The 12,861-nt window shown below is 30.3% G+C and overlaps 1 pseudogene; it reads left to right on the plus strand.

Moving 5' to 3' along the window:
- Nucleotides 1–444: 444 nt before the first annotated feature.
- Nucleotides 445–6,133, plus strand: LOC110410294 (glutamate receptor 2.2-like; annotated as a pseudogene).
- The last annotated feature ends 6,728 nt before the right edge of the window (nucleotides 6,134–12,861 follow it).

Below are 12,861 nucleotides of genomic sequence, written 5' to 3' on the forward strand. Positions count from 1 at the left end.
TTTGTGTACGTGTATATTTCCAAACTTTTTTATTTCTTAAATTGAGTAAACGTATGTATGATGGTAGCTGTCTTCGTCGCACATAACCTGCTCCGTTGCTTTGATTTGGTACTCAACTTCTCACTGCGCTGTCAGCTGTTTCTTCTGCGAAGTATCCTTTTTTGATTTTAAGCAAATATTTTCCACACCCATAGATAGCTAGCTGGCTGTAACCAATTACAATTGCTTCCACAACGTTTCTTTCAAGGCCCAAGTTCCGCTTTTTGTCTCTTCATGTATTTCCTTCTTGTTCTCAGTCTGTCATTTTCATTGATTTAATTTTACGTTGACTTCCCGGCCATGCTGAGTTAAAAAAATCTATATGTAGTAGTAACTGGGTTTGGCGCCTGATACAGATATATAAAAGAAACCTGTAAAGCTAACTAAGTAGCTAGCTAGCTAGGCATGGCGAACTGCCTTGGTGGTCTCTTGTATCTCTTATGTTTCTTCCCCTGGGTTCAGTTGAAAGTCAGGTCGGAAACGAGAGGAATTGAAGTAAACAGCTCGATACATGTTGGGGTGATTCTTGATTTGAAATCGCCTCTGGGTGCCATGGCTGAGATGTGCATTTCTATGGCAGTCTCGGATTTTTATGATCGCCATTCTGGTTATCGGACGAGACTGGTACTGCATACGAGGGATGCAAATGATAGCGTTGGGATAGCTTCTTCAGGTAAACTTAATTTAACTATAACTACTTTAATTATTATAGCATTGATAAATTAAATCGTACGTCGATTACTTTGGAACTGTAATAATGGTTCTTTAACTGTACTTAATAAATTTTAAAGGTAGATACATGCTGTCACTTTAAAATATAACATAATATCATTACACCAAGGTAAATATTAGAATCGTGATAGAATATATATATATATATATATACATATTAATCTCTCCATCTATAATTAATTAGTTTAAAATTACATACATATTAAGTTTTATTATAAATAACAATTTAAAATTTTAATCAAATAAGTTTTAATATACATCGAATAAAAAAAATTAATAAGTAAACAAATTAATACAACATAAAATTGAATTAAATCAATACATAATGACACAATTAACTTGGACTGCCTCTTCTTTATTGGTGAGATACAAGACCACATCGAATATGTATGATGATATAAAATCAGCTCTTACAAGTGTATTTAGTGTATCTATATACATAGATTATAGCATTGTCAGTAATCACTCAAATCAATTGAACTATCAATTACTCATTGCTAATAAAACCAAAATGGAAGCTGAGCCCCAAAGAAAGGTGATTTTGTAGCCTCATGCAGCGTGGATAACCAAATTTCCAATAAAAAAATTACTTGCTAAACATGTATCATTTCGTTAATTAATTACCTTTTTGTTTTGATAATTAGTATAAAATTAATATCACTTGCTTCAGTACTGTTGAGTTTGGGTTGTCTTCATGATGTTTGTTACCAATATATATATATAAATATATATGTAAATATATGCATAATTGAAAGCTGATTTCAGACAAGGAGTTAGCTTAGACGTGCGAATTAAGTTGGCAAGACAGGCAAGTTTTTCTGACTGGGTCAAACCTCTCTGTTCCCATTTTTTAGGATAAACAGATATAAGAAGCTCCATCTTCGTTCTAGATTTGAGTCCCCGCAGATAAAAGTGTTATCAAAGCATTTAGAGTGCCAATTATTTTTCTTTAAAAAAACAATTTTATTAACCCCGACGACTTTGTATATTATTTTAAGTTTCTTGCTTTTACTTATTTGTCAAAAAGATCTTTCATGACGTAATATTTGATTCGAACATAAAAAATTTATACAATTACAAAATATAATACTGTTCAAAAAACTACTGATGACATTTCTCGTATCCTATCAAACTACATCAAATATGCTGTCGAAAGATATGAATCGTAACTATCTACACTTATTATAAAAACTGGGCGTGACATTTAAACAAAGAACTCGTCTTAGTCCACATCAATCAGCATTCTGCCTTAAAACAAGAGAAAAACGTTGATGCTTGAAAATAAAAATAATTAAAATAAGTTTTATGCTTCAAGTACTTCGTCTTAAGGCTTCCTAAGAATATTTTTTATGCTTACGTTGAGATTTTAATAATAATAATAAGAATAATGCCGAAAGCAGCATGAAATAAATTGAAACCTTAAAATCTATTCGGTAAAGTGACGAGATTGAAAATAGCAATGGTAGTAAAATGTGACATGATAAGAAGAAAAAATAATTAATAAAGATATTATTTAAAAATCGGGTGTATTTATAATTTAACGAAAAATTATTACAAACAATTAGGGTTTGGTATGTGTATTAAAATAGTAATATGTATTGATTATTATTTATAATATATATCTATTAATAAATAAATAATCTGGAGAATATTAAATTTAAATTTAAATAAAAAAGGAAAATTGTAAAAAGAAAAAACGAAACAGAGTAGTAAATAATCATGTGAGTGAAAAAATGGAGGGGAAAGTCATAGATGCGATGGGGTGGAGATTTCCTTGGGGCCGTTGGAAACTTGAGACTTATTGCCAAAGGTGATGCATTTAGTGTCACCTTGTCTCACCGAATGTCACATGTCATTTACTCTCTCTAAATTATAAATCTTTCAGGATTTTCTTACCTGTTCGACAAGAGATTGAAACAATTTCAAGATTCTCTTCCACTTTAAAAAGCTGTAGCATGATCATAAACAATCACTGCATATTATGTAATTCATGATTTCGCCATTTCTGTGGATGGAACAGTTGTAGATTTGGTGAAGAATGAGAAAGTGCAGGCCATTATAGGGCCGCAGTGGTCAGCGGAGCCTAGGTTTGCGATTGAACTAGGTGAAATGGCTCATGTCCCCGTGGTTTCGTTTTCAGCAACAAGCCCTTCACTTTCTCCAACCCAAAATACTTACTTCATCCGAACAGCCCAGAATGATGCCTCCCAAATCAAGGCTGTTGTGGCCATTGTGAAACAATTTGGATGGCCTCAAGTTGTTCTAATACATGAAGACACAGAATACGGCAGTGTGATAGTTCCTTATTTATTGGATTCATTGCAGGAGAACGACATTAGGTTAGCATACAAAAGCAAGATTTCTTCTTCCGCTAAAGATTTCGAAATTTCAAGAGAACTGAACAAGTTGATGACCCTGCAGACAAGGGTATTTTTAGTGCACATGACTAGTTCTCTTGGGTCTCGTCTGTTTAGACTGACAGATAAGGCTGGAATGATGAGTGAAGGGTATTCATGGCTTATAACTGATGGCATATCAAATTCAATGGAAGACATGGATCCTGCAGATATTAAAAAAATGGAAGGTGTGCTGGGGGTAAAGGCCCATGTGCTTGATACAAGCGTTGTCAAGAATTTCAAAATGAGGTGGCAAAGGAACATGCATTTGTTGAAGCCTAATACTTTGGTAGGTGCGTTAAACATCTATGGTTTTGGGGCATATGATACAGTCTGGGCATTAGCCACTGCAGCAGAGAGGATTGGTCCTACTTTCTTGAAGGTAGACACTAATGGAAGTGTGACAGCTATTGCAAATATTTTAAGTATTTCTAAGATTGGTCCAAGATTTCTCAATGAAATCTTAAACACCAAATTCAAAGGACTTAGTGGAGACTTTCACCTGGTTGATGGGGAGCTACAACCTTCAGTATTCGAAATATTCAATGTAATTGGAAAAGGACAACGAATTGTTGGATATTGGACTCCGAAGGAAGGAATATCACAAGAAATACGTTCAACTGAAAGAGTAGCTAGGTCAGGTCTTAAAAACATCATAATGCCTGGAGACTCGACAAAAATACCAACAGGCTGGGCTATACCCAAGTTGAGAATTGGTGTTCCAGTGAAATGGGGTTTCACTGAGTTTGTGAAAATAGAGAAGCATGGTGCAAATGAGACCCTCTGCAAAGGCTTCTCCATCGATGTTTTCGAGGCTGCATTGAAGAAATTGGATTTCAATGTTTCTTATGATTATGTTCCCTTCATGACTGACGAGGGAAAGTCCAATGGTTCTTACAATGACCTTCTCCACCAGATTGAGCGAAAGGTTAGAACAAAGCTTTCTTTATCTATCGTTTCTAGCTATTGCTTGTATAATACGTGGATACAAGGTTCAAAGATATGCACATTTCTTACACTACGTTTGGTAAGAAACGAAGAAAAATAGAGGAAGGGAAAAAGGTGAGGAAAGAAAACAAAAAAGAGAAAATCTAAGTGTTTTTTTTTTCTTTATTTGATTTAAAAATGTATAAATTCATTCATTTTCTTTACCCTTTTACTTATTTCTTACCAAGATAGAGAAGGAACAAAAGAAACATTATTTTCCTTTCACTCCCTTTCTTTCATTCTATCCTCTTTCCCTCATCCGGCCTACCAAACAATAGAGTTAAATTTTGCCTTTGTTTATGACTTATTTTATCATGAGAGGATGTAGATTGTTGATGCAGTGGTGGGAGACACAACAATTATTGCCGACCGGACATCATATGTTGACTTCACATTGCCTTACTCAGAGTCAGGAATAGTAATGGTCGTACCCATCAAACGTGAAAAGTCAAAAAACCTCTGGAGTTTCTTATACCCTTTAAGCTGGGATCTTTGGTTGGCAATTATTGTGTCATGCATCTTCTTCGGACTTGTCATTCGGATTATGGAGCGCCATCACAGAACAAACACAGGATTTGGAGGGGCACCTAGACGACAGCTTGGCATGATCTTGTGGTTTCCATTCTCATCTCTAGTCTTTCCTCAAAGTAAATCTTTTTACTTTTGAATGAAAATCTTCTTTAAATTCTAAATGCCAATAGCCAGATGGTCATACATTCCTCTACAATTGGTTGTGACCTTAATTTATTATTAGGTACCATGTTATCAATTACTATTTTCTATCATGTCAAACTTAAAATTATGTTGCCTGATTGTTATATCTTGTGTCAAGAACTGTACATTTTTCAACAATTACTTATAGATTATTCCCACTGTTTTCTCTGGAAAATTATCCATGCTGATGATACTTGATACATATTCCAAAACCAACAAATTAAGGAACCAAATTTTATGTTTTCTTTTCTGAGCACTGTATATATTCACTGTTTTATGTTTTCTTTTCTAAGCACTGTGTATTTCACTGTTTTATGTTCTCTTCTTGTAACAGCGGAGCTGCTGGTCAATGGCTGCTCCAGATTTGTGCAGATCATGTGGTTGTTTTTGGCATTTATCTTGATGCAAAGTTACACAGCAAGCTTGTCTTCAATATTGACAGTAGATCAGTTGCACCCCACATCCGTTAGCGTCCAAAAGCTCAAAGAAAAAGGTTACAATGTTGGATACCAAAACAGGTCCTTTGTGTTGGACTTCTTAAAGAATCAGTTGAAGTTCGATGAGTCCAAACTCAAACCATATGACACTATTGCTGAATATCACAAGGCCTTGTCTAAAGGAAGTGAACATAATGGTGTTGCTGCGATCTTCGATGAGATTCCTTATATCAGGCTCTTCCTTGCTAAACATGGTTCAGAATATATGATGACTGGCCCGATGTATAGGACCGATGGGTTTGGATTTGTAAGTTTCTCTCTCTTCTACACTATAAAATAAGTTAATTAACTTTTCTGCTATCATTCTTGAAATAGATAATTAATTACATTGAGGATTAACTCTTCCAGGCATTCCCGAGAGGCTCCCCTCTAGTCTCTTATATTTCAAAGGCAATCTTGAAAGTCAGAGAGGATACAATAATGGATAACATTGAGAAAAAGCATCTTAAACATCAGATTACATCTTTATATCCAGTTGCTCCAGTCTCTGCAAGTAGTCCTAGTCTTCACTTGTATAGCTTTGGTGGTCTCTTCATCATCACAGGGATTGCCACAGTGTTAGCCCTGGTTATTTCAGAAGGCTATTTTTGGGAAAAACTTGTTTCAATGGCAAAAAATTATGGCCAAAGATATCTTTCCTCTTGAGCTCCCCATATTGAAATTGAACTGATAGCTCATTCGATAGCTGTGGTGGACGCTAGTGCACATTCTACTAATGAAAATCAAAATTCAGGGGATTCTTCTGGAGTTTGTAACCACAATGATGAAAGTGTTCATCAAGAAGATGCAGTAACTTGATCTGTATACATTGTGCCTGTTTATTGTCAGTAACTTGATCTGTATATATTATCTGTAGTAATATATGACATGCTAAGACTAAAATAATTACTTCTGAGTTTACCTGTTTCATTTCTATGAACGTTGGTAGCATTCGTCAATATCTAATGGATTGACTGTATTGAATTTTACTAAAAAGGATTTGCAGAAAATTAAGTTACACAGAATGAGCCTTGACACAATTAAAAAAAAAAATTTGTGAATTTTGCAAGGACTAAGATTCTCGAGAAAAATTAGGTGGAAACGACTTTCGATGTTGGTGTTGGTTATCTGGTTTGTAATTATAGTAACACAAAGTTACGTTGCAAGAGCCTGGCATCAATGTTCCATTCAAGGGCAGTTTTACATGGCAACGATGACAGATAAAATGGAAATAATTATAAAAAACATTGCTTGGGAAGCCAAACTACTACTTGTGATCAAGGCGCGACCAACCTCTTCATATGCTTTCGAGGGGCTCTCCATCAACATAGGAGCTACTTCAATACTCTTGATTTGTACGTCGAAATTCCCTTATTTTCATTGTTCTGCTTTAGACAACAACCATCCTTTAGATTTTTCTGAAGGTGTAGATTTACATTATTTATTTATTTTATCTTTTATCGAAATCAGACTAAGTTGAATTAGTTGTGATGATAAAACAATATTATAATCTATAAAATGATTCAATAAAATATTATATGTGGACTTAATAGTGTAAGATTAAAAACAAAAACCTAAATCTTATGATAGGTAGGTCTAAGAATTCACTAGATGAAGGTAAGGCTAAGTTGTCTAGAAAATGTTAAAAGCCTCATCCATTGGAACGTTATAAATTGAGGAGGAGGAAGATCCTAATGCACTAAATTGTAACAAATAACCTATCTAATATTGTTTTTCCTGTCATATCATAGAATAAAAAAATTAAGTACATTTTTGTGTGTTATACGTTTCTACTATGGCAAATCTTGTATTTCTTACTTAAGAATTGGTATCAAAACCACCATATTTAAGAGTTAGAATCCTAAAAAATTATATATTGATTACATAAATCATAATTGCATATTAAGTTCCTATGTTGATTTTAAATTTTTCTAGCTTTTCAAACCTACCTTCATCTGGGATTATTTTTAACTAGGATCTAAGGCTTAATTCATTAAATAAGCTTGAAGTCCAATTTATTAATTGTGTCAAAGCTCGATTCTTAATTGCTATATGTTACAGAGAAATCTAACTAACTAACAATATTGTAATATAACTCTAACTATATGTTTGGCACTTAGTATGGTATGATAAATGCCTACTTGAGTTTGGAAACTAAGGCAAACTAAGTTTTGAAATCAAAGTGATGATGACGTAGTGATATAGCGAAACACAGTACAAACGAGAACGTTGTAGTGCATGTGATAGGTGGTGTGACGAAAAATGACATAAAGGGTGACAGGTCAAAATATGGTACCAAAGGATGATGGAACATGTGATAAGTGACACAATGAATAACAAAGCAAAACATGCTGAAGAAGGATGACGTGACGAAACACGTCGCACCATGGGCGGACCTACCCTAAGGTTAATAGTGTCATATAACCCCATTCATTTATAAATAATTTTTTACTTTATATATTACTTATTTAGAGTTTTACGTAATTAATAATACTAATAAAACCATTACTTTGTTTTAAATTTTGTTGGGAGTATGGTCAAAGATTCCAAATTAAAATAAATTTATCAAAAAGTAATTTATATATTAATATTTAAATACTACATAAAAAAGTTAAAATCTAAATTACTCTCCTTCTCTAAAAAGTGAAATCCTATCTTTAAAATTCGTAATAAAATAATAATTTTAAATATGGATATCACATTTGTACTTCAAGGAAGATCTAGAAGCAAAGCTCTAGAAGTATCAGATTTTCATCATTATAATTTTGATATAATGAATGAAGTTTTAGATTTGCAACTTGAGGAGCTTAACAATTATTTCATAGAATTGAACATGGAGTTATTTCAGTGTATTGCATGCTTACATCCTAGCAATTCATTTTCTGCCTTCAACAAAGAAAGATTGATTCGTATGGCTCAATTGGATCTTTTTTATTTTTCAACAACGGATTTAGTGGCACTTGAAAATCAACTTGAAAACTACATTGCAGACGTGTTTGGATGAGGAATTTATTGAAGTCAATGGAATTGGTGATCTTGCAAGGAAAGTGGCTGAGACAAATAGAAATATTGTGTATCTTTTGGTTTATTTGCTAGTAAAACTTGTATTGATTTTACCAGTTGTAACAACACCAGCTGAAAGAGCTTTTTTAACAATAAAATTTATAAAGCACAAGCTACGCAATCGAATGAGTGATGAGTTGATGAATGATTGCATGGTGAAATATATTGAAAAATATACATTTGATAGTGTTTCTACTGATGCTATCATGAATATACTGAATTTACATTTTCTTTAATTTTATATTAAAACTTATAATTTATGAATTTTAACATATTTATATTTTTTATTATTATTATTTTAGTTATGGCACCACTTAAAAAAATTACTAGCTCTGTCCTTTTATCGTAGATAAAAAACATGATAGAACATAATAGTTGACTTACAAATGATGTTACAAAGACACGTGACACTTGATGTGTCATATACAAGGATGTCAACAAGTAGGGTACCCGCTCCGTAGATAAAAAACATGATAGAACATAATAGTTGACTTACAAATGATGTTACAAAGACACGTGACACTTGATGTGTCATATACAGGGATGTCAACAAGTAGGGTACCCGCTAATTTTGAAGTACTTGAACTCAAATTCAATTAACAAGTGGGAGACTAAAACCTTATAATTACCTGAATATTTTTTAAATTTACTACTCTAACCCAAACCCTAATACATACTCACTACTCACTAATTACCCGAACGCATTTAAAAATTCAGTTATGTAAATAAATTATTAAAATGATCTTCATGGGTACCCAATTCCCCAAACCCGAATCTATACCCATATCTATATACAATAATATTTTCATTCAAATTTCATATAATTCACTAATAATTAAATTTATAAAAGCATACAAATAATATAATTTAAACTTAAATAATCAAAAACAAATACCTCAAATATCAACTTAAATAACTAAAAACAAATATTCAAACAACAACTTAAATATTACTAGTTTAATTAACTATATGTGTTTGTCCATGAAATTTAAAAATATAACTAGGTTCTAAAATTATTCTAATCTCATAATTTCTTTTTAAGTATATATTTTATAAGTTTATATACACAAAGATATATATTACAACTAATAATTTTATAAGTTATAATTTTTCTAACATTAACACAAAATAAAAGTAAATATATTTATATTTAAAGTATATATACTAAAAGTATATACATAATAGTAATTATATTTTTTATAAATTAACATAATATATAAAGTACGTGTATTAAAAGATATTACAAGTTAATTAATAATTATAGTTTTATAAATTAATTTAATTAATAACATGAATTTATTTTTAATTACATGAAATTAAAAAAAATAAAACGGTTCGGGTATCAGGTACCCGAACCCTTCCTAAACTCGATATGAGTAGTGAAGTCACTACCAAAACCCTATCCAAATCCGATTATAAGATACCCTAGCCCCATATAACCGGGTCGGGTACTCACGAGTATCTTGTTATAAGGTATCCATTACCATTCCTAATCAGATAAGCTGCAATGGTAGAAGACATTAATACATAGGCAATCAATGCATGAGATAAGAGTTGTCAATGTGGAACAAGTGTAAAACAATAACTACCAACAACTAAAATGGCTTCTAGAAAAACTCTAACAATATGAAAAGAAAATTTCAATCTATCGAACTTGAAGCTCTAATACCATGATAAAAAAAAAATATTGAATATTCTTATTTTATTTCTATTTAAACTTATAATACTAAATATAAAATTATAATATATAAAACATAAATAGTTAAATACAATATATAGGATTGATAATTTCCTCTTATATAATCAAGGTTGTTTAAAGACTATATATTTAAGATAATTTCCTTTTAACTAAATATAAAACATAAAACATATAAAAGAGATATATTCAAAATAATTTCCTCTTACATAATCAATATAAATAAAGAAATGATACATTGATAAAAGTTTAAATAATAGCACAACACTACAACTTATATTTAAGCATTGCATAATAATTTATTTATTTTAAAAATTAAAATCGTAGAAAATAAAATCCATATAATAGAAAAAAGAAGAACATGACAAGTAAAAATAAAATTCTCATATGACATAACAAAAAAGAAAAAAAAAATATAATTGATGGTTTGTAGAAATTTGGAGAAGAAAATCTGTAGAAATTTAAAATATATGAACAAATATAATAGAAATGAAAAAAAAAACTTTAAAATTGATACATGTGAAATTATTTTGTTATTCTTTATTTGTATTAATTATTAAATAAAAAATTATTTTGAGGGAATACATGTGAATTCTTTATTTTTAAATTTTATATAATATAAATTTTTTTCAAAAATTTTGCCCTCCCCCCAAAATAATTTCCTCTTACATAATCAATATAAATAAAGAAATGATACATTGATAAAAGTTTAAATAATAGCACAACACTACAACTTATATTTAAGCATTACATAATAATTTATTTATTTTAAAAATAAAATCGTAGAAAATAAAATCCATATAATAGAAAAAAGAAGAACATGACAAGTAAAATAAAATTCTCATATGACATAACAAAAAAGAAAAAAATATAATTGATGGTTTGTAGAAATTTGGAGAAGAAAATCTGTAGAAATTTAAAATATATGAACAAATATAATAGAAATGAAAAAAAAACTTTAAAATTGATACATGTGAAATTATTTTGTTATTCTTTATTTGTATTAATTATTAATAAAAAATTATTTGAGGGAATACATGTGAATTCTTTATTTTTAATTTTATATATATAAATTTTTTTCAAAAATTTTGCCCTCCCCCAAAATAATTTCCTCTTACATAATCAATATAATAAAGAAATGATACATTGATAAAGTTTAAATAATAGCACAACACTACAACTTATATTTAAGCATTACATAATAATTTATTTATTTTAAAAATTAAAATCGTAGAAAATAAAATCCATATAATAGAAAAAAGAAGAACATGACAAGTAGAAAATAAATTCTCATATGACATAACAAAAAAGAAAAAAAAATATAATTGATGGTTTGTAGAAATTTGGAGAAGAAAATCTGTAGAAATTTAAAATATATGAACAAATATAATAGAAATGAAAAAAAAAACTTTAAAATTGATACATGTGAAATTATTTTGTTATTCTTTATTTGTATTAATTATTAAATAAAAAATTATTTTGAGGATACATGTGAATTCTTTATTTTTAAATTTTATATCTCCCCCCCCCCCAAAAAAAAAAAAGTAAGGAAGCCTCCGCCCCTATTATTATATATGTGCTTTTAATATAAACATATTTACTTTTTATTTTACGTTAACGTTAAAATAATTATAACTTGTAAAATTATTAATTATAAATATATATACCTTTATTTACATAAACTTATAATACATATAGCTAAAGAGAGGTTGTGAGATTAGAATATAATTATTATTTGTTTGCTTTTATAAATTTAAATTAAACAATAATTGTTGTAAACTTGTAATTTGATTGTTTACTTGTTTTTATAAATTTATTTATTAGTGAATTGTATGAAATATAGATATGAATTGTGAAATATATTTTAATTGTATATGGATACGGGTTTGGATTCGGATAACTAGGTACTCATGAAGAGTTAAATAAAATTTTTTAAGATAACTAAGTTTTTAAACAAATTTGGATAATTATCGAATAATAAATATATATTAAGGTTCAGGTTAAGATAATAAATTTCAAAAATATCTAAGTAGTTATAAGGTTCATGTATCCCATAACTTAAAAGGTTCAAGTTTATGTATCTCAAAATTAATGGGTACTTTATCCATTCACATTCCTTAGAAAAGCTTGACATCTACAATCGAAATTTGTAGAGTGAGTGGTGTTGAGCAGTAGCTCGGTCTAGTGAGAAGAGAGGGAAAATGGGGGGAAAAAAGGGGTTTGTAGTTAGGATTAAGGCTAGAGTTTTGTAAGACTCCCAAAACGGTGTGGTTTTGGGGTAGGAAAAGCAGCAAAAAGAGAGAAAAGAGCGGGCCCAATCCAACCTTGACCCGACCTGACTCTAGTTGAGGTCGAACCGATCTTAGACAGACGTAAGTCCATCAGATGTGGGCTAAATCCAGATGGGGTATGCTGTCTTAGCTCACACTTTTGTTGCCTATTTAATTTTTTTGTGCATATCTAAATCTATGAAATTGTTTAATAAATTTAATTGAATCAATTTAATAATTATTCAGAAAAAAGACTCCTGAAAAGAAAATTTTAAGGTTATAAATAACGATTTTTTAAAACTTTCTTGAATCTCTTGATAATAATACACATGAAGGGTAGGGCTGCCCCGGTGGATTAGTTTCAAGATTATAATAACCAGATAACAGTTTTACCAAATTAATTAGAGTCAGCAGGGAAAGTGCCAGTAAAACCTGGTGAAGTTCGTAAGCATAAGGACTAAGGAAAAAAAAAGTGACGGCTACAGCAC

The sequence above is a fragment of the Theobroma umbraticum genome, unplaced genomic scaffold, assembly GCF_002168275.2.
Source record: "Theobroma umbraticum cultivar Fairchild unplaced genomic scaffold, ASM216827v3 scaffold_56.0, whole genome shotgun sequence".
In the NCBI taxonomy this organism is placed as follows: Eukaryota; Viridiplantae; Streptophyta; class Magnoliopsida; order Malvales; family Malvaceae; genus Theobroma; species Theobroma umbraticum.